We start from the raw sequence: 23,984 nt of genomic DNA, 5'->3' as shown, positions 1-23,984 counted from the left end.
CCCGCCGGGGTAAGGCCTTGAATTTCCCTCACCCTCGGCGAGCCCGGACCCAGACCACGCGGCAAGTCCTCGGGAGCACCTCCGACGCCGCTCCTCCTACACGCCGCCCCTCCGCTCGGCCGTCCAGCCCGCCCACAACCCAGGCGGACCAATCGGAAGCCGCGAGAGAGACCTTTAAATTTACAGCTCACCAGGCGCCGCGCGCCTGCGTCGTGCACCGAAGGAGCACAACAAAGGGGCTGGCCCCTTGGTGCGCCCCTTCGTGCAGACCCTGAGAGCCCTTGAGCACACCCTATACTACCTCCATATACCCTAATTGGAAGACGGATGGAGTTCCTCTAAAATCCAACAAGACCTCCGTGCATGCTAGAACCAGGGCTGTAGACATCATCCAAGGCAGCCAGCGACATTCCTCACCAATACCTCTAATGCTCAATCTCAAACAACTAAAGCAGGACCACACATCCAGAGTCAAACGGCTTCACATGTGCCTTCATTAAAACGCCGAATTCTCCTCACTCCAAACGCCAGCAATCACTCTTATACTAACCTGCTCTCCTGGAACCCGACAACCACTCATCAACTCCAGACTCAGACAATCAAACCTCACTAACGACTCCTCACTCGGACAACTCTGCAGGACCCCAACATCCACTCAACAACTCCACTCAGACGAATACAGCATCCTCTATAACAACACCACAATCAAAATGGATCAATCCTCTAAAATGTATCCAACATTCTCAATCCCAATCATACATCACAGTTTCTTACAGAAAAGAAATCTAACTAGACAAGTACACCTTCGCAACCTAAAATCACTCACCCCAATCCTAATAGCTCCGATAACCCAACTACTAGGCCTCACCCTATTCACACTAACGCTATTCAATGCGCAATCTATAACTAAAAAATCACTAATCCTCAATGACTACCTCACCGATGCTAAGCCAGATATTTGCGCAATAACAGAAACCTGGCTGAAACCTACAGATACCGCAATAATAAACCAACTACCGACGCTAACTTACGACATCTTCTCCCTTCCTAGACTGAAAAAGAAGGGAGGGGGAATCCTCCATGCAACAAAAAAAGACCTCAGATTCTCACACCATCCAGTCCACTCCGATACTAAACTTGAAATTGGCTTCTTCACATCACTCCAACTACAAATCCTTCTCATCTATGCCCCACCAGGACTCTTAGAATCTGACGTCTCACCCATCATAGAAATAACCACAACACTCCTCAACCTGGACACACCAGCAATAATATTAGGAGATTTCAATCTACACATGGATAACCCTGATCCCTCCCCCAGCTGCCAAAATCTACTACTAGCATTCTCAGCGATGGGCTTCACCCAAATAGTCAAAAACCCGACACATAAAGCAGGACATACGTTGGACCTGATCTTTATCAACAAAGGCATAAAATCGTCTTCCCCACCAAAAAATATGAAGGTACCCTGGTCGGATCACTCCCTGATTTCTACCTCATTCTCACTGGAAAAATCTATTGCCCCTCATACACCTACTCCCTCCTTTAACTACAGAAAATCTTGCCACCCCGACGACCTCACCAATCAGCTGACCAAACACCTTCCTGCTATAGTTCTCACCGATCCCAATACTGCCTTACAATCCTGGAATACTATCACAGAATCCATAGCCAACAAGCTCTGCCCTCTAACAACAAAAAAATCCCACCCAGACGCCTCCAAAAAACAACCATGGTTCACCGACGATCTCAGAAGGCTAAAACAATATCTAAGACAAAAGGAATCTAACTGGCGGAAAAATCCTAGTGCTAGCACACTCTCAGCCTACAAACTCACGCTACAACAATACAAGGCCTGCACCTCCAAATCAAAAAGAGACTTTTTCGCCTCCAAAATTCACAACTTAGTCTTTGACGCGAAAGCTCTATTCAACTATGTTTCCTCCCTCACTCAAATACCCTCACCAGAATGCCCTAGTAATCAAGCTCAAGCCAAAGCAGATGAACTCGCTCTCTTCTTTCAAAACAAAATCACGAATCTTCTTACTCAACTTCCCTCCAATATCGCCCCCCCAACACCAGCTCTAATGCCTCACATCAAAAACATTCATCTAGAAATGTTTGAACTTACTTCTTCCTCCAAAATCCAAACCATGCTTAGAAGAATGAAACCATCTTCGCACCCGGCAGACCATATACCCACAAAACTTCTCCTCTCAATACCAGACACCATCTCCAAAACATTAGCGGACATCATCAACTGCTCGCTTTCCCAAGGTTCCTTCCCAGAAGACCTCAAACAAGCCTCACTCAAACCACTTTTAAAAAAACCCAACCTGGACCTAAAAGACCCCAACAACTACCGTCCAATAGCTAATCTTCCTATCATAGCTAAGATTATGGAAAGGCTTGTGAACACCCAACTATCGGACTTCATTGAAGACAACAAAATTCTATCCGCCTCACAACATGGATTCCGCAAAAATCGGGGCACTGAATCCCTACTTACCTCCCTTACAGACCTCCTCATCTTAGGTACAGACAACGGACAATCCTTTCTATTGATCCTTCTGGACCTTTCAGCAGCTTTCGATACCGTAAATCACGCTATCCTCATCAACCAGCTAGCTGCGATAGGTATCTCTGGTTTAGCGCTCTTTTGGTTCAAATCGTTTCTAACCAACAGAGGCTACAAGGTAAAAATCCATAATAAAGAATCATCACGCCAAGACTCGACCATCGGAGTCCCACAAGGTTCCTCTTTATCCCCCACACTCTTTAATATCTACCTCCTACCACTCTGCCGACTCCTTACCAACCTCAATTTAATACACTTTCTCTATGCAGACGACATTCAGATCCTGATACCCATCAAAGAATCATACTCAAAAACCCTCGAATACTGGGAATCCTGTCACCAAGAAATCAAAAGCCTCCTCAACAGCCTAAACCTGGTACTAAACTCTGCCAAAACTGAAGTTCTACTCATAACTCCTGACAACAATCTCACAGCCTGTCTCCCAACCAACCTACAAACCACTCATGTGAGAGATCTAGGTGTGCTAATCGACAATAAACTGAACTTCAAAGCCCACATCAATAAAACCACCAAAGATTGCTTCTTTAAACTGCAAGTCTTAAAAAGGATAAGACCACTATTCCATGCCAAAGACTTCAGAACCATCCTCCAAGCCCTCATTTTCTCTAAACTGGACTACTGCAGCTCTACTCTACTTGGCCTCCCCTCCTCATACACAAAACCACTCCAAATGGTTCAAAACGCAGCAGCCCGTCTACTGACTAACACTAGGAGAAGAGACCACATCTCCCCAGTTCTACAAGACCTCCACTGGTTACCAATCCATTTCAGAGTCATTTATAAATCCATCACCTTGATATACAAAATCATTCACCAACATACCATAATCGACCTACAAATTCCGCCCTGTTTACACAAATCCACAAGACCAACCAGGGAAGCCTACAGAGGATGCCTCATTGTTCCACCCACGAAAACCACTAAGCACAGCACCTTAAGAGACTGAGCCCTTTCCACAGCAGGACCACCGTTATGGAACTCCATCCCTCCAGATCTCAGAAACGAACCATGCCTCCTAACCTTTAGGAAAGGCTAAAGACATGGCTTTTCAGGCAAGCCTTCCCGAACTCCACCTAACATGCACCATCAACAATTTCTCTGCTCAGAAGCTGTATATATTGGACTCCATATTTATATTGTACATTTGTATATAATTAACCCCCTCTATCTCTCTTTATTTCTTACAATCCCAGTTCATTAGCCCTTGTTAATTGTAACTGCTTCTTTTCATCACGTTTTATTATGTTTTTTGGTTGTATTCTTCGCACCCCTGTTTTCTGTAAACCGACATGATGTGAACGAGTTCATGAATGCCGGTATAAGAAAACCTTAAATAAATAAATAAATAAATAAATAAATAAATGTGTGTGTATGTGTGTGTGTATATGTGTGTATGTATGTATGTGTGTGTGTGTATGTATATGTGTGTGTATGTATGTATGTGTGTGTGTATGTGTGTGTATGTGTGTAGTGTGTGTGTGTATTGTGTGTGTATGTGTGTATGTGTATGTGCTGCCACTGCACAAAGATCCATCGCACTGCAGCCCAAGGAGCACAGGAAACAGAAAGAAAGGGGGAGGGGAGGGTGCGGCCACTGAGAGGAGGGTGAAGGGGGGGCCTAAGAAAGGACTCCTGCAGGGCGGAAGGATAAATGGAGAGCAGAGAGATAGGGGGCTGCTGTTTCTGGGCAGAGGGTTGTGGGGGAGAGGGGGCCGCTGGAGTTGGGAGAGAGAGGGGAAGGGGGAAAGGGGGGTTGGCTGCTGGACAGGGGGTGAGGAGGAGAGGAGAGGGGGAAGGTAATAGGCAAAGGATGGGAGGTAGAGAGAGGGTGCTGCCAGGCAAGGGGTGGGTGAGAGAGCGCGGATGCTGCTGGACAAGGAATGGAAGGGGAGAAAGAAAGACATGCAGAGCAAGGAGTGGGAGAGAGAGGAGGATACAGGACAAGGAGTAGGGAGAGGGGGGGGAACGCAGGGCATGGAGAGGGAGGGGGAAGGAAAGGAGGATACAGGACAAGGAGTAGGGAGAGAGGGGGGAACGCAGGGCATGGAGGGGGAGGGGGAGGGAAAGGAGGATACAGGGCAAGGAGTAGAGAGAGAGAGGGGGGAACGCAGGGCATGGAGGGGGAGGGGGAGGGGGGAGTAAAGGGCCATGCAGACTAATGAGTGGGTGGGTGGGGGTGAAAGGAGGATACAGGACAAGGAGTAGGGAGAGAGGGGGGAATGCAGGGCATGGAGAGGGAGGATTGCAAGGGAGGGAGTTGGGGTGAGAAAGGGGATGCAGGGAGGAGGGGAGCTTGGCTGCCAGAGGAGAAGGCGCCGTGCAGGAACAGCGGTCCCGGGGGCACTGCTTGAGAGGCGGATGATCCCAAACCTTCTCTGACATTCCCCGCATGGCTTTACAGAACAGGAGACATGCACAGGCAGCGACTTCCTAACCATCTCTCCCGGGGACACAAGCTCACATGCGCTGCTTTTTGGCGCAAGTGGAAGCTTTGCTGGAAAAGTGAGAACAAGGATTTGAAAATGCCATCGATGCAAGGACATTTTCTTCCCCCCAAAAACCAATTTTTCCTCTCAAGATGGCTTCACGTTGGTGCCTCATGGAGGGAGGGTGACTTTCTGACGGCCAGTTTCCAAGGCTTAAATTACTTTTTATCCGCAGCCCACGCAAAGGCAATTTGATACCTTGGGAAACTGCCAAGTTAGGGCGGGAGACCAGAAAAAAGTTAGATGCTCAGTTACAATGCATTTTTCCCATAGACACAGAATGGGAGAAAAGCCTTAGTAAATCAGGTACCTACATTTAGGAAAATGACTCGCAGGCAAACGTTAGGTGGCTAAGTTTTAGGCTCCTACATTGAGAAGAATTTTCAGCTAAAAACTTCCCTAAACTTGAGGCTCCTAATTTAGTAACACTGTGATGTCTGAAACGATCTTTCAGATTGTAGGGCAGGCTACTTCACACATCCTTGGGTTATTTATTTATTTGTTTATTTATTTATTTATTTAAAGTCTCTTCTATACCGATATCCGTTCGCACATCGCATCGGTTCACAAAAAACAAGAACTTTTGGGCGGAGGCCTTACATATAACATGAAAAATACAATTAACTTTTGGGCGGAGCCCTTACATATAACCGAATAAATACACTAAACAGAGGGAGTGTATAATACTGATTAGGCAACGCAATATCAATAAATCAATAAATGGATACAACAAAAACTATAAACATAACTATAAATATGAATTGCAATGTACAAGGTACATTGCAATTCATATTTATCTGGGCAACAGGATACCTGCTTTCGTTTGCAGAGTATCAGAGTATTATCTCAGCACCGTCTATATCTCTTCTCTTTACACAGTCACAGGCGCTGCACGCCTGCCCTGCGTGGAAGTTTCTAGAGCTCCTTTCTGTACCCTGTCTTGCTGTGGATGGCATGGATCCAGAGTCCGCAGGAGGAGCATGCTCCTATTGGGAACAGCGGATCATCAATCGCCCAGGGCACAAAGAAATTGTTCCAGGCAGATGTGTTAGATTAATGAGGGTCATTAGAAGTGATGTCATATTTTCATTGCATGGGAAGATTAATGACCCATCTTCACTTAATAAGAACTGGATGTCAGCGCTGCAGCGGAGGTCATGAAAATTAAGCAACTTAGGAGCCAGGAAACTGTCAGGGAAGAGAGGGAATCGCTGTTCAGTTTGGTATACACGCATTCATGAAAGGAATGGATGCTGCTCTCAGGGAATTGACACACGGAGAGAGAGCCTGAAGGCTCAGGAGACTGGTCTTGCTTCTCTAGGACAACCTGTGCCGGTAGATCAGATACCAATGGACTTGTCTCTGGGTCACCACAGTACCATGCACCATGTGTCTGGAAGCTGCAGGTTTCTACGGTCAGACACAAGCAGCTGCAGTGATTCGCAGTGGAACTGTTCTCAGCTGATTGTGGTTTGCCTGGAGTGGCTGCAAACATTTCTTTGAATGGTCCTAAAAAACAACCATCTGATGGATACTACGTGTTACTCTTCTTTGTAGTTTTAGTAGCCAAGACAAAAGCTGGGCATGAAAAATGCACTACCCTTTCCCCTTTAGAGATGGTTCCTGAAGAAAGAGCTGAAGTATTTTATTGGGGGAAGTGTATATGGATGCATGCACTTTCACTGCCCCTGATCTCCTGGTACACAATTATTGTCCCTCATCTCTTGGTACACCATCAGTATCCCCTATCACCCGATAAACCATCAGTGTCCTCTAATCTCTTGGTACACTGTCACTGCTCTTGATCTTTGTTACACCGTCAGCATCCCCGATCACTTGATAAACCATCAGTGAATTACCATGAGGACTGCCCCTTGCCTCCCTCATATACTCCAATGTATATTATACTCTTTCTTCGTACCCCTTCTTATTTCCTACTCCAAGTTAACACATCCTTGTTATAATGTAACTTTATACTCCTTCAAACTGTCTCTATTTTTTTGGTTGGTTATAGTTTCTACTTGTTCAATGTAAACCGAGTTGATTTGATTTGTATCAAGAAAGTCGGTATATAAAAGCCTTTAAATAATAATAATAATAATAATCTCTTGGGACACTGTCATTGCCTCTGATCTTTGGTACATTATCATTAACCTTTGATCTCTTGGTACAATGTCACTGCCACTGTTCTCTCTAAGCTGTGATCCCTACACACATGGCAAATCACGGTGTGCACAAGAAATACTGATATTCTTTGAATTATACTGGCTCGTAGCGCACAAATTTAAACTCAGCTTATAAAAAGTTGCACAAAAGAACGTTTTTGCACAAGTAGTCTTTCAAAAATTAGAGAGAACTTTAGTCACTGCCCCAATGTTTGTTACACCATCAATATTCCTGAGCACCTTTTGTACCATCACTATCATCTAATCTCTTAGCATAATGTCACCGCCCCTGATCTTTGGTACATCATCAGTATCCCCGTCACTTGATACAGTGTCGCTGACTCCCGATCTCTTGGTACACCGTCATGATCCTCTAGGTACAATATCACTGCCCCTGATCTTCGGTACACCATCAGTATCCCCGATCACTTGATACAATGTCACTATCTCCCAATCTCTTGGTACACAGTCATGATCCTCTTGTTGCGCCAGAGGTGGACCCTTGGGCTGAGATGGGGTTGACGCAACCCTTAGGTAGGGACCTATGGGTCCCCACCATCGGCAGGCGGAGTGGGCTGATGAATGGAGGCCAGCTGGCGCTTCACCAATACCAGGCCTTGTTCCCCGCGGGTTGAGCCTTTGGGTGCCAGCTGGACCTAGGTGGGCCTCCGTATGTTGTTGTCGATGAAGAGATAGAGGTCAGATCAGAAACAGAAGGAAAGAGATGGTACAGTCTCGTACTGGACAAGGTTGTGTACCGGAGACCCAGGCACCAAAGGAACAAAGGCAAGCAGGGGTCGCCCGAGCAAAAGCAGGCCGAAGCCTGAATAGGCCAAGTCCAGGACGTAGGCTGAAGAGGCATCGTGGAACAAGCTGGAGTCAGGGCTGGCGGCAATCTGGAAGCAGTGGCAAGCAAAACTGAGGTCTGAACACGGAGATAGTCAAACAACATAGTCAGGCAATGCAGAGGTCTGGGTCTGGAGAGAGGCAACAACGTAGTCAGGCAATGCAGAGGTCTGGGTCTGGAGAGAGGCAACGAAATAGTCAGGCAATGTGGAGGTCTTGGTCTGGAGAGAGGCAACAACGTAGTCAGGTAATGCAGAGGTCTGGGCTTGGAGAGAGTCAAAGGCGTGGTCATGCAAAGCAGAGGCTGGATTGGAGAGAGTCAACAGGATGGTCAGGCAAAGCAGAGGTCCGGGCTTGGAGAGAGTCAACGGCGTGGTCAGGCAATGCAGAGTCAAAGTCCGTGTAGGCAATCCAAGGAAAGGTGAAGAGCAGGAACGTAGGAGCAAAGGAATCAGGAACCAGGATAAGCGAGAAACAGGAACATAGGAGTGAGACAAAACTCTCAGGAGGCAACAGGTACTCGACCAGCGAGGAGACCTGTTGCAAAGGCAAAGCTATGGGGCAGAGCCCGGGCTTAAGTACCGGTGCTCCGCTGACGTCATCATCCGGGGCTGTGGTTTGGTTGCCGCCGCGGGCCCTACTTAAGATTCAGTGATCTGCGCGGCGCCGAGTAGCAGTGTTTCACCATGGGGCATGCGGAGAGGCCAGACATGGAGCAGTGGAAGTGGTAGCTGGACTGAGAACACTAGGGGTTGTAGCTGAGCCGGAGGCACCAGGGGTGGCCCGAGGACCGAGCTGGTGGCCTACTGCCATCAGGGACGAGGAACCAGGTGCTGGAGTTACTGTAGAGAGGTGAGGGGGCTGTGCCGCGCATCTGCTGTGGACGGCATGTGTAACCTCTAGGAACATTGATCTTTGGTACATTGTCATTATCCTTCCGTCTCGTTAAACTATCACTATCTATGATGTTTGGTACAGTATCATTATCGAAAATGAGGAGAGGCACAATCACCACAAAAAGGAAAGCCCAGAAGTGGAAGAACTAATGAAGTAAAAGAAAAGAAAAATAAAGTTTCAAATGAATCAAATAAAAACTAATCTTCCCTGTCAAAAAAGATAGTAATTTATATGAGAAGGAAAACCATTTATAAACCATAAATTAAGCAAGCCTAAACTCAGAGACACAGCAGAAACAGATATCTGCGTAAATAAAATCAAATCAAAGAACCACTTGAAGACAAAAACTGAAGTTCAGACATGGTCACATTTTGTCAAAATGGCTGCTTCAGGGAAATGCTAAAAATTATGAAATTTCACCATGAAAAAGCACACTCAAGATATTTCCTGTTAATCAGATTCCCAATGCTTTAGTTAATCATAATCTTCAGGAGGATAGCAGTGTTAGTCTGGTAAAGCAGAAATGACATGAGACGGGTGGTACCTTAAAGACTCACCAATTTACTGAGGCAAGAGTTTTGAGGAGAGAGTCCGCTTCGTTAGACGCATCAGCTTTCAAGAACAAATCCACTTCATCTATATGATATGATAGAGGTCTTTAAGATCATGAGAGGTCTTGAACGAGTAGATGTGACTCGGTTATTTACACTTTCGAAAAATAGAAGGACTAGGGGGCATTCCATGAAGTTAGCAAGTAGCACATTTAAGAGAAAATTCTTTTTCACTCAACGCACAATAAAGCTCTGGAATTTGTTGCCAGAGGATGTGGTTAGTGCAGTTAGTGTAGCTGGGTTCAAAAAAGGTTTGGGTAAGTTCTTGGAGGAGAAGTCCATTACCTGCTATTAATCAATTATACTTAGGGAATAGCCACTGCTATTAATTGCATCAGTAGCATGGGATCTTCTTAGTGTTTGGGTAATTGCCAGGTTCTTGTGGCCTGGTTTTGGCCTCTGTTGGAAACAGGATGTTGGGCTTGATGGACCCTTGGTCTGACCCAGCATGGCAATTTCTTATGTTCTTATAAGGTGCCACCTGCCTCTTGTCATTTTTGTTAGTGATGATTCTTTTATTGTTCCAAAAATGTTCTGTAAGGTGATAGAAACCATACCTTTGTTTGGCATCCTAACATCTTTGCAGAGGACTTGACATTGAAAAGGAGAACCTTTCATGTACCCCCAGAGCGGACTCAATGATAAATATGGAATGCTGCACCACATCAAGTAGACAAACAAATGCCTGGATTGTGGTCCCAGGACTACAGTCTTCAGAGACTGCCCTATTAGTCTCCTCAACAATGTTTAAATCAAACCAGACGCAGTAATCAAATATACTATACTGCCCAGTGGGACTTTGCACAGCATCCTGTTGAGGAGGGCAGTATATGCTGCTAGGTTCTCTGATGATGATTTAGATATTGTTGAACGGGTGAATAATGGAATCTCTGAAGGTTATTGGCCTGGGACAGCAATCCAGGAATTCGATGTGTTTACATAGTGGGGTGCAGAACTCCATATTTACACGAGTCTGCTCTAGCAGTGCAAAAAAGGTTCTCCATTTGGACATAAGGTGCACTGCAAGGAGGTTAGAAACCACCTCTTTTTGAGGAATCCTATCCCCGATCTCTTGGTACACCGTCATCGTTCTTCAAACTCACAGTAAACTGCCACTTCCCTAGATCTGTTGGGGCACTTTCGCTCCTGCCAATGTCTTGGATAAGCTTGTAGTTCTGATTTCTTTATTAATTTCCCTAAAGTAAATCAGAACTACATATCCATGCATGAAACAGGGTAAAACCAGGACTACATCAGCTTGTTTGGTGAACATGGACTGAGGTGGAAGTCCTGGCCTTAAGTTCTGGGAAAGGTTTCCTGCAAAGAGTCAAAGTAGCCTTCCTTGGACTTCCTGCTTGAATATGTGGATGTAGTCTGTAAAAAGAGCAGTCCTGGCATCTTTGGGGGATAGGCCCAGCTTGGGGCTGGAAGAAGCAGAGGAGTCAGGATTATAGATTTGTTTCTTATCCTGGTTTTTCATTGGGAGTATACCCCTGTAGGAAGCTGCCAAGGAGCCTGAATCCCTGTGGAAGCTACGTATTTTGTGTATTGGACTTAAGTTCCAGCTCAGTCATAAACCAGCTCCTGCTGGCCTACAGCTCCAGAAGTCTTCCTTGGCAACTTCATGGAGCGATTTCCCCTGTTTTTATACTCCCCCCCCCACCCTGAACACTGCAGCAAGTCTGTGGTAAAGGCCCCAAACCACAGCCCCCCCCCCCAGACCCCAGTAAATGCACACAGTAAATCGAGCTGAGAGAGGTCGCTATTAAGTGACGGCTGGGGCGCCCTCTTCCCAAGGGCTGCCAACATTGTTTCATAGTTTACCCAGCCCTGCTTGGCAGGGACACAGAAGCCATGTTCTGAAATCTAACCCAGGTCCCTTCACGCTTGCCGCTGAGACACCAAACCAGCCTGAAAGCACTTGAGATTTTTAACAGCAAAGATAGGAAAGAGGCCACTGAAGAGACATCTGCCACTGAGCGGGCGAGGGAGAGAAGGGCAGTGTGGGCATGAGGGCATGGCAAAATGAAAAGTGAGAGGGGGAACCAAACAGAAAAAAAAAGTCAGGGCAAGTGATAAGAGAATAACAAAATCTGTATCCGCCATGAGCTGTCTAATAAGGTCCCAGAAGCAGGCAGTGATTGATGCTCACTCTTTATCATGTCAAACTTTTACTCCCAAATCATACATTTTCTCATACTCCCAGCTGCTCTCCTGTGGTCCTTAGAACCCCTGGGAGCAGCTGTGGTCTAACGAACTTGGCATATGACTTCACATGGAATGGTATGTGGTTAGCACAGGAAGCGCGTGAGGTCATTTGTGACATCATAGCTAATAAGAACTAGTTGGTGTGGTCAGGGTTGAATTTAGGGTCCAGAATGATTGAGAGAGAGCAAGTTTCCCGCCTCTCCCCTCCCTTCCTCCAAGCTCTTGGGCAAGTGGGGGGGGGGGGGGGTAGGGTCCCCCTGAGATTTAAGGGCGGGGTTGGGGAGCACTGTACCTCCTGGCCTGGTGTTATGTTCACTGCACAGGTTGCTGCAATTCCTGGCCTGCCAGTACTCCCAAAGAAGTGGTGGTAGACATCGGCAGCAAGTATACCACTACAGCACAGGGCCCAGAATAGTCACTCTGATTCATAATCCACCTCCCAAGGAAAAGACCTGGGTGTGGTATTCAGACTCTCACTATCAAGGCCAGTTGCAGAGGAATTGCAGGAAATCACCTTAAAAGAGATTTCAACATAAAGGCTTAGCAGTGGGCCTTGTAATTCACATGCAATGTTTGTTACACACTGCTAGGTCTTAGACAGTAACACAGAAGATGCTGGCAGATAAAGTTCATTTGCCCAGTCTGCCCGATTACCCCTGCCTACACTGCATTAGCTAAGGATATCTCACAGCTGTACAAGTCTGATTGCCTACAGGAACATAAGATCTGCCAGGCTGGGTCAGACCCAGGGTCCATCGAGCCCAGCATGCTGTCTCTGACAGTGGCCAGTCTGGGTCACAGTACCCGTCAGATCCCCAGCAGTTGATCTGTTCCTTGTATCTCACTCCCAGGGATAAGCGCTGGCTTTCACAAGTCTACCTGGCTAATAACTGTTTATGAGATTTTCCTTCTCTCTTTTGAACCCCACTATCTTAGTTGCCTTGACCACGTCCTCCGGCAACAGAATCCATAGCCTGATTGTGCTCTGAATGAAAAAATACTTCTGACCATTTGTTTTAAATCTGCTGGCTTCTAGTTTCAAGGTGTCCCCCCCTAGTCCTGCTTATTGGTTCCACCCCACTTATGATTTTATAAATCTCAATCATTTCCCTTCTCAGTCTTCTCTCTTCCAAGCTAAAGAGCCTTGCCTTGCTTTTCATGTAAATGAATTTTATCTTCTCCCCTATTGGGTCTTCTGTTGCTCTGGACGGATGAACATACAGGTTTCTGTCCCTAAACCGCCCCCCACCCCTAGATCTCCATTTTTACCTTTTCCCTCCCCAACCTGCTCTTAGCAGTGCGCTCCGTATCTCTCCCAAATGTGCCTAAGGTCTGTGGTTTCTACGTCTGCTGGTCAGTTTTTCCCCTCCTTTCCTGCAGCCTCGAATCATGTCCCCGTCTCCATGCTCTTAACCTACTGCTCAGCAGTCAGAGCATACAGCTTTCTTTTAAGTACAGCGAATAATAAAATACCCCAAACCTGCAATAGCATTTTGGGATTCTGGTGGCTCAGATTATATATCACGAGACTCCCTCAGTACTTCATGAGCTTTATAAGACAGAGAGGATGAAGTTTAATGGAATCAGGCTGCGTAAATAGGTATTTGTCTGGTTAGACGGCCCTGCTTGAAAACTCTTCCCCTTGGAGCTTCGTATCATGATCATTTTTTTGCCGCATTAAAAAAGGGGCAATCCTGGGGCTGTGTTTAGATCAGGGGAGTAAAGTACACATACAGAAATAACCCACATAATTGCCTTTTCTTCCTGCCCCCTACCTACAGAAAAAGAAATGAAAAAGTGTTCATTGCCAGAGGATGTGGTTACAGCAGTTAGTGTAACTGGGTTTAAAAAAGGTTTGGATAAGTTCCTAGAGGAAAAATCCATAAACTGCTATTAATTAATTAAGATGTATTTAATATTTGGGTTCTTGCCAGGTTCTTATGGCCTGGATTGGCCACTGTTGGAAACAGGATGCTGGGCTTGATGGACCCTTGGTCTGACCCAGCATGGAAATTTCTTATGTTCTTATGCATGCCCCCAAAAGTGAATTTTCAAATCGATAATACACGGGTACTTATGAGGTCCTTAGGTACAAATGTATCTCTGCAAACTTTGCACCAGGGTGGGCCACTGAAAATCTCCCCCCCTCCCCCCCCCCTGAGATGCTGCATAGCATTCATCAAGGGCAGTGTATGACTCTAATTACTGATTCCAGCAAGGAGAAAGGGACTGGAGGAATAAGGCTCCCAGCCCTCCTGAAAGTGGTCCAGGAAACTGAAAGAGTATCAGGATAACTAGCATAGCAGCGCGCAGAGGGAGCCAAGCCAGTTAATATATTCTCCCTGTGTTTATTAATGTGCCAGCGGCTCCTTCAATCACTGAATAATTTCGGAATGGACAAGCACAAAGGGAGTAATAAATATCTTTCAGCATCTGACTGTGATGTATGAACCTAAATGAAGGTTTCTAATAAACAGCTGTGATGGGACATTCAAAGAGCAACAGAGACTGTAAATTACAGCTCAACGGGGTGTCCGAGAGCTGTGGATTCGGTGACACACAGACTGGAAATCACAGTCCAGCAGGGTGCCTCAGAGCTGTGGATATAATGACCACACAGTCTACAAATCACAGTCCAGCAAGGTGCCCCAGAGCTGTGTGGATTTAATGCCACACAGACTGGAAATCACAGTCCAGCAGGGTGCCTCAGAGCTGTGGATATAATGACCACACAGACTGGCAATCACAGTCCTGCAGGGTACCCCAGAGCTGTGTGGATTTAATGCTACACAGACTGGAAATCACAGTCCAGCAGGGTGCCTCAGAGCTGTGGATATAATGACCACACAGACTGGCAATCACAGTCCAGCAAGGTGCCCCAGAGCTGTGTGGATTTAATGCCACACAGACTGGAAATCACAGTCCAGCAGGGTGCCTCAGAGCTGTGGATATAATGACCACACAGACTGGCAATCACAGTCCTGCAGGGTACCCCAGAGCTGTGGACTCAGTGACACACAGACTGGATATCACAGTCCTGGAGGGGTTCTCCAGAGCTGTGGATTCAGTGACACACAGACTGGATATCACAGTCCTGGAGGGGTTCCCCAGAGCTGTGGATTCAGTGACACACAGTGGATATCACAGTCCTGGAGGGGTTCCCCAGAGCTGTGGATTCAGTGACACACAGACTGGATATCACAGTCCTGCAGGGTGCCCCAGAGCTGTGGATTCAGTGACACACAGACTGGATATCATAGTCCTGGAGGGGTTCCCCAGAGCTGTGGATTCAGTGACACACAGACAGGATATCACAGTCCTGGAGGGGTTCTCCAGAGCTGTGGATTCAGTGACACACAGACTGGATATCACAGTCCTGGAGGGGTTCTCCAGAGCTGTGGATTCAGTGACACACAGACTGGATATCACAGTCCTGGAGGGGTTCTCCAGAGCTGTGGATTCAGTGACACACAGACTGGAAATCACAGTCCTGGAGGGGTTCCCCAGAGCTGTGGATTCAGTGACACACAGACTGGATATCACAGTCCTGGAGAGGTTCCCCAGAGCTGTGGATTCAGTGACACACAGACTGGAAATCACAGTCCTGCAGGGTGCCCCAGAGCTGTAGGTTTAGTGATAAGAGTACAACTCAGAGCACACAGGGTACCAAACCACAAAAATCATCCTCAACTCTGGGGGGTGCTCTGGGACACCCAACTGTTCTATGTGTCATTGAATCTACAGCTGTGGGACTCCCTGCTGGGCTGTGATTCATAGTCTGTGTGTCACTGCAGAATAAACATCCTCCTCACCAGCCTTAACTTAGTACTCAACGCTTCAAAAACGGAACTTCTGCTTAATCCCCCTTGACGACAATGCTCAGGCGGTCAACAACCTCACCTCACATGTAAGAGACCTCGGCATAAGTATAGACAACTGGCTGAACCTAAAAAAATTCGTCAATAATACAACAAAAGAACGTTTTCACAAACTACATATTTTAAAAAAGCTGAAACCTCTCCTTCATTTTCAAGACTTTCGAACAGTTCTCCAAGCAATCTTATTCTCAAAAATAGATTACTGCAACTCCCTGCTAATCGGCCTTCCAGCTATCACCACCAGACCACTAGAAATGTTACAGAACTCCGCTGCCAGGATCTTAACCAATTCCACATCACACCAATCCTTAGGAACCTACATTGGCTCCCCATTAAATCTAGAACTCTGTACAAAGTCCTAACCATGATCCACAAGACCATTCACTCCCAAACCTCGCTCGAATTAAACTGCCCTCTTCATCATCACTCATCATCCAGACCTATCAGAACAAGGTACTTAGGCACCCTTTATGCACCCCCCGCCAAGTCATTGCTCAAGAAACGCGAATTCTCGACAGCCGGTCCCACACACTGGAACGCTCTCCACCAAGGACCTTCGCCTAGAACTCTGTCTGCGGACGTTTAAGAAAAAGCTTAAGGCTTGGCTTTTCACAAAAGCCTTTACTTAAAGCCTTCACAACCCCAATACCTCAGCTTTGATTGCCACCCTCAGTTATTCATTCATTTCTTTATCTTGTGCTGGATTACTCTCGGACCTTTGGTCTCGAGTTAGAACTTCTGTGGCAAACGCCCAGTTGTCTACTTGTCTTCAAGTGAAATCTTATGTTTTGATACAATGCTTGTTCTTATGTTCGATGTAATGCTAACTTTGGTTCTCTACAATCCTTATTATGTACCTTATGTTCGATGTAATTCTAACTTTGGTTCTCTGTAAACCAACGCGATATGTACTATTACATGAACATCGGTATATAAAAGCCGTTAAATAAATAAATAAATAATGGTCTGGCACCCCCTATGCCACAGAGTGTAGAGGAGTTGATGTTATCATGATGTGCTTTAGTAAAAGTGAAGGCACGGCTGCCAGAGTTGTTAGAGGAGGTGAGAAAGGTCATCTTTTGGTCAGAGGGTGCGATATCCATTTCTTTCAGAGACAATGGCAGGGCACAGCCCCTATGGGCTCGTTTTGGAGTAGGTTATAAACCCCCTGACCCTTCTTGGTCTGCTCCAGGGCGAAGGGACAGACAAAGGAGGTGACGGTGATCCTCTCTCAGGGTTACAGGGGTGGTGTGGCAGGAGGGGGGGGGCAGAGGTTTTCTCTCAACGGTCCCAAGAAGCCTGAAGCAAAAAAGACAGACTATTAAGAAGCGTTGGTGAAGAGAAATAAAGGAGAAAAAAAGTGGGGTAGGAAGTAGGAGCTTGTCTGGAGCAGGAAGCCAAACCGTGCCAGAGGGGAACTTGCCCCGGGGCTCAGAGGATGCAATGTGCAGACCCAGAGGGAGACCTTCCTTGAGCGGATCAGGATACACCACAATCTGAGTAAACCGAACTCGAAAATGGACAGAAAGAGGGGGGCCTAAGAATATAAACAGAAATAAATAGTACTCGTAGCACCCAAAGCCAAAGTATTACGGAAGAACAAGGAACTAATAGTATTTTCCTTATTAAGTTACCAGATTTATTTTCAGTGGGACTGGCACTGTTCCTGCTAACCGGCTACAATGTTTTACTCAGACGATTACTCGGTAAACTATTGTCTGGTTGGAGCACAACTCCTGCAGGTAATCCTGGCCCCAGAGTTGCTTCCCTCACCCTGGGAGAGTGCTCCTAATGCGCCCCAAGGCTGGGAAGGTGACCCCCTGATGAAACAGGGGCTACAATTATAGGGGCGGATTTTCAGAGCCCTGCTCGCCTAAATCCGCCCAAATCCGGGCGGATTTAGGCGAGCAGGGCCCTGCGCGCCGGTGAGCCTATTTTACATAGGCTCACCGGCGCGCGCAGAGCCCCGGGACTCGCGTAAGTCCCGGGGTTTTCGGAGGGTGGCGTGTCGGGGGGCGTGTCGGGGTGGGACCGAGCGCAGCGGCGTTTTCGGGGCGTGTCGGCAGCGTTTTGGGGGCGGGTACGGGGGCGTGGCTACGGCCCGGGCGGTCCGGGGGCGTGGCCGCGCCCTCCGTACCTGCCCCCAGGTCGCGTCCTGGCGTGCAAGAGGCCCGCTGGCGCGTGGGGATTTACGCCTCCCAGAGGGAGGCGTAAATCCCCCGACAAAGGTAAGGGGGGGGCTTAGACAGGGCCGGGTGGGTGGGTTAGGTAGGGGAAGGGAGGGGAAGGTGAGGGGAGGGCAAAAGGAAGTTCCCTCCGAGGCCGCTCCGATTTCGGAGCGGCCTCGGAGGGAACGGGGGTAGGCTGCGCGGCTCGGCGCGCGCTGGCTATACAAAATCAATAGCCTTGCGCGCGCCGATCCAGGTTTTTAGCAGATACGCGCGGCTCCGCGCGTATCTGCTAAAATCCAGCTTACTTTTGCTTGCGCCTGATGCGCCAGCAAAAGTAGGCCAATTCGCGCTATTTGAAAATCTACCCCATAATTAGGAAGCGTCCTTGGTGCCTTACCATTGAAATACTTGCGTGAGCAGCTTGTATTGCATAATGGTGTCACCTGCTGAAGTGTTAAGAGCTGACAGAGCTTTGCCCAAGCTTCCACTCTCTTATCGCATAAGAAGTGCACCTGAGAAAACGGTGAATTAATACAAGCTGAAGTCCTTATCCCCAGTTTCTCACAGGTTCTACTGCTGCACACTGTGCTAAGTTCATTCACAGCTGCATTATTACAAACCATTTGAAAACAGGATAACCTTCCTGAGGCAGAGTAATCTCGTTAATAGAGACAGGGGGCTCCATTTTACTGCAGATGAAGATGAATCTTTCCTGCAGAGATGGGAGGATCAGGGGACAGTACGGAGGACATCTCTCGGAGGTCTGCGGGAGTTACATTACACCACAGTTTTATATGGAAAGCTGCGTGGGGTGCACCATTCCCAGCCAGTAAATCAGTGGCGCCAAGCCCTGGAAGCAGGAGTCGTCCTGCCACTTACAGATGTACGAAAATATCTGCGGCGAAAGGCAGGCTCTTATGCCACTTTTGGAAAAGAAAATGCAACAGATGTCCGCCACTGTGGCTTTTTCCCTCTAGAAGTAGATGGGGGAAAATGTTGCTGTGAAGCAGCTAAGACATTCTCCCTTTTTAATTACCTTGACCCATCCCTGCCCCTTTTTTCTGTGTTATTCTTTGTATTTGTGTTCTTCTTAAGTGGAGAGGCTCTACCAAACTGACGGCGACTGTCAATTTGTACGCTTGGTGCAGAAAGTCTCCCGTCAAAGACAGTGAGCCCTCAATTTCAGGAGGGCAGGAATTCTGCGGGACGCTCGCTAATACTGCTTGGGAAATGACAACTTGCATGCCTGCTGTAGATCTCTCCCGAGTCAGCGGAGGAGGGCTGGTCATGCTGCTGGGAGCTCAGCTACGGAAAAGTGTAAATAAAGAGTGATGGAATACTCATTTTTAACCTCACTCCATCTTTTCTGATTTTCTTTCAGTCCTTACCCTTCTTGGCTGGGACTCTTTCCTCAGTTTCTCTGCCCAGCCTATCCTCTTTTGTTTCTTCCTGGCCTCTTTCTATGCAAGCAGCCATTAACAGTCCGATATGCGTGACTTGAGGCAGCAGGACCAGCAAATCTCTTATTGATAACTGTATTAGTTAAAACTGAATAAATCATTACCGCTTTCCCTTTTCACTCTGCTTGTTATTTCATTCCCGAGAAGATACCTCAGTGTTTCAAGTTGTTGAATAATAATGGCGGCCTCTTTAACTTGCAGTTACCCAGGTAAAGAGCGAAACTCACTGTCTGACAAACTGTCCGCTCGCAGCTCAGCTGAAGGCATAGGCAGTCTTGCCCTCTGTGCGTACTTTCAGCTAGACTACAAGGACGCATTCCCAGAGGAGAGAAAGCAACAGGCCTGGATTGTATTATCGTATCTACCTGTGCAATTCTCTATTAGTAGTTAAAGCACACAATAAGCAGGTGAGGAGGCCGCTGTACTGTGTGTCTGGAGACCATTTTCAAAAGGAAAATACATGTGTACAACGTCGTGTCTACGGTCTCTGTACCCAGGTGTGGAGCTTGAGAACTGACCCCTATGAATCTTAAGTAATTTAGGACGCTGCTATGAAGACTGTCATTAGGATCCCAGGCAGGCATCCAATTGACAAATATAAATCATGAATGCAGCACAGATAACGGGAGAGCGGATCTTCATCAGAGTCCTATGCAGGCGTCACTTTTGATACCTGTAAAGCTTGAACGCAGCATGGATGGCTGAAGAGCGGATCTTCATCACAGTCCCATGTAGGTGTCACGTGCATACGTTAAACCTTAAACACAGCACAGACAGCAGAAACATGGGCAAGAGAAACTGACAACTGGAGATCAAATAGGTTCTGGTCTGGAATTCAAAACTTTGTTACCAGTACCCAACTGCCTTCTAATTCTCCTCTTTCATTTCCATATGACCCAGAAAAGAGAGGGACAACAGGAGCATTATTTTCAGCTACTGCACTAAGATACAAATTGTAATTTAAAGTTGGTGCATGAGCTTATACAAATACGGAAACATTATGAGAAGGACAAGGAAAACCCGCAAACCTGGCCATAGTTTCAAAGTGCAGTTCTGGAGATAACAGTTTAAACGCCAGAAGGTCAATATTCAGAAGTAGGCATTTATTTATTTAAAATTATTTATGAATCGTCCTTTCCAGATTTCATAAATTGCTCAAAGCAATTTGCAGAAATAACACATAACGCAATAAACATATAACACTAAAACTGAAAAATAGAACAACACATAAAACAAAATTAAAACATTTGATCCACTTGTATTGTATTCTTATAAACCAATTGTTAACACCTAAATTCAGCCCCATAAATGAGATTTGAATATCCTTTCTTCATTAACCTTCTTTTTACCCCCTTCCGGAATTTCATCAAATCATTATCATTCCCAGTAACTCATTCCAGAGGTTTGGGACCACAGTTTTGCCAGCGTAGGTGTTTAACGCCTTCACAGATGGTAAATTTAATTGCGCTTGAAGATGTGCCCTAGGTGCCACTGAATACGTCCCCTGAGATAAAGAGGACCTACACTCCTCAACCTTAAAGGCCAGAAGTAAACATTTAAATTTACATTGTTGGGCTATCGACAGCCAATGTAACCTTAAAAGGAACGGGCAAGCCAGCGTGTGTGCCGTTACATTCTGAACTACCTGCAGTCTTCTGAGCAATTTTTCAGGTAACCCTAGATAGAGAACACTGCAATAATCAAATTGCGATAACACCAGGGCATAAGCCACCTTTTTTAATGTTCCCATTTCTAGAAAAGGTCTCAGTTGTCTCACCCATTTCAATGTGTAGAATGCTAACTTAGCCACTGAAAGAGTCTCCGTTGTTAATCAGGAGTCCAACTTAACCCCCAGAGCCACCATCAATTTGGTATCTTCAAATGGAAGGGTAGATATTACTTCCCTTTCACCCAACCTTAGCAGTTCGGACTCACTAGGATTTAGAACTAAGCCATTCTTTCTTAGCCACTGCAAGACTGCACATAAACAATTATTTAGTCTTTCTATAGCTTTGTTTTCCTTATCCCCTAAAGGAGCAATATGTTGAAAATTAACAGCGTAGGTAAAGGGCAAAAACCCAAATGACCAAATCAAAATGGCCAGAAAAATATTAAACAACAAGGGAGGTAAGGAGGACCCTTGAGGTACCACTTATTCCAATGCTTTCCAGGAGGAAATAACTCCCTGAAAGGCTACAACCTATCACCTATCCTGCAAAAATGCAGCAACCCACTTTTGCACCCTTCCCCCAAACCCAAATCTGCAACGTCTCATGATCGACAAGGTGAAAGGAGCTTGATAAATCTAAAGTGACTAGAAAAACTGACTAACCTATATCCAATCTTGGTAATATCTCATCGACTAACGAAACCATCACGGTCTCCGTCTTCCATCATCTTCTAAACCTAGCTTGTGCAGGATCTAGTTTATCATATTCTTCTACAAAATCCATAATTTGTCTGGTTAGCACTTTTTCCAATACTTTCATGACCCATGGTAAGTTTGATACAGGGTGATAATTGCTGCAAACTGTTGGATCTAATTAATTATTTTTTTTGAATAAGGTAATCATTGCTTTTTTCAATATTGGTGGAACTATTCCCTCTTCCAAAAAGGCATTCACTATTTTTATGTTTCATCTTTTTTATTCAATGTAATAACCGGTAACTCAGACAAACATCTCCTCCAGGTTCTGCGTTTCTTAAGTACCTTGAAGGCAAATAACATAGAAACATAGAAATGGTGGCAGTCTGCCTAGCAAGCTTATGGTAGTATCTGCCATGCCGTATAGATCAACCTCATACTTATCAGTTTCCCAGACTGTAAAAGTCATTGCCCTTTTTGGTTGCTGTCTGAATCCAATTCCCCATTATCGCTTGTCGTTAAAGCAGAGAGTAATGATGGAGTTACATCAAAACTATCAGGCTTATTGGTTAAGGGTAGTAACAGCTGCATCGGCAAGTTAGTCCCATGCTTATTTGTTTTCCCAGATCATAAGGTCAGGGTCCTTGTTGGTTGCTATCTCAAACTAATTCCCCTTTTCCCCCTGCTATTGAAGCAGAGAGCAATGATGGAGTTGCATCAACGGTATGAAGGCTTATTGGTTAAGGGTAATAACCGCCACATCAGAAAGTTAATCCCATGCATTCTTTTCTTCATTTCCATCTTCTAGCCTCCAGGGATCCATACGGGTAGATTTTATAAATTTACGCGAGCGCGTACTTTTGTTCGCACACCAGGTGCGAACAAAAGTACGCTGGATTTTATAAGATACGTGCGTAGCCGCGCGTATCTTATAAAATCCGGGGTCAGCGCGTGCTGCCTGTTCCCTCCAAGGCCCATCCGAAATCGGAGCAGCCTCGGAGGGAACTTTCTTTCCACCCCCCGCCTATGCAGCACCCAAATGATGAGTACGCTCCATTTTTACCGGGCCTTCCAGCGCCGATAGCCCGAGGGCAGCAGGCAGACAGCAGGTTCATTTCTAATATTGATTCTGGCAAGCCTACAAGTCTCAGGTTGCTCCTTCAGGAGTGATTTTCTAGACTGTCCAACTTTTCAGATTGATCCAAGACCTGCTTCTCTAAATGGAGAATTTTAGACTGCATGGACAGTGATTCACCCTTCATAACATTCACTCCCCCTCCACTTGGTCAATGCGGGGTCTGAACTCTGTAATGGAGTTTTTAACCTCTAAGACTTGTGCTGAGAGTGTATCAAAGCACTCTTTCAAGTCTACCACTATGGATTCTGTCAATACCACCAGAAGTGAGTCGCTAAATGCGATTGGGGAGGAATTTTCTTTGCCGGCAGCTATTTTGGTTAGAGACAAGACGTGGTAGCTCTCTTTCTTTTTTCTCCAATCTCGTGCACATATCCCACCACAGAAAATTGAAAATATTCCGGCATTCAAGTCATCGGCGAGCTCAATGTTACTTGATATTGGGGGATAACGCCCAGAGCCCTGGAACACACTGCCATCCGGATTTACCACATCACGTGACTCCAATGATCCCATCTTATCTAATATCCAAACTAATTTTCCCCAACAGACTCCCCCAAGAGGCAACCCTCTTAGGCTCGCCTCTTTGTGAGCTGCTAGCAGCGGCTCGAAGAGGTTCTTTTCAAGGCCTGGGAAGATGACGTTTCCAGACGGGCAGGGTCTCTCGTCAGTGCGTCATCACTAGGGGAGAGTATTCTGGGGCACAGTGTCCAACTGAAACAGCCTGCAGCTTAGATGGTAAGTTCAGCTGCCACAGATCTTTCTCCTCCCCTAGCTGAGAACAGTTTGGATCTAGTGTTCGGCTCCCGGTATGTTGCACAAATCAACCAGCGTGGCCATCAGAGTATTGGGGATATGCCGGGAGCAGGACACTAGATCCAAGCTCCTGGCCAAATTTAAAGGTTAGGGCTGGAGGTTCAGGGGGCTGGGGGAGGTAACTAAGTGGCATCATTAAATCCAATTAATTTGTTAATTTGTGGGGGAGTTTTGGAAGGATTATCAGGCCTACAACTTCTTTTGCTTTGCTGGCCGGGAGGGAGAGTTTGGAGATCTTTGTGGTAGGAGTGAGAATCAAAGCATTGGGCCGTGAGGCCCTTATTTGAGATTTTTCTCTTTAAAAACAACAGCTTAAGCGGCATTATTTCTGGACAACCTTGCATCCT

General features: G+C 46.4%; 1 protein-coding gene across 4 annotated transcripts in view; it reads right to left on the bottom strand.

The window, feature by feature from the left end:
• PDE2A (phosphodiesterase 2A) overlaps positions 1–23,984 on the bottom strand; it is a 733,167-nt gene that overhangs the window by 260,709 nt on the left and 448,474 nt on the right. The window lies entirely within an intron of this gene.

This window comes from Rhinatrema bivittatum, chromosome 5 (assembly GCF_901001135.1).
Source record: "Rhinatrema bivittatum chromosome 5, aRhiBiv1.1, whole genome shotgun sequence".
Classification (NCBI taxonomy): Eukaryota; Metazoa; Chordata; class Amphibia; order Gymnophiona; family Rhinatrematidae; genus Rhinatrema; species Rhinatrema bivittatum.
This window is presented reverse-complemented; position numbering and strand designations above follow the sequence as displayed.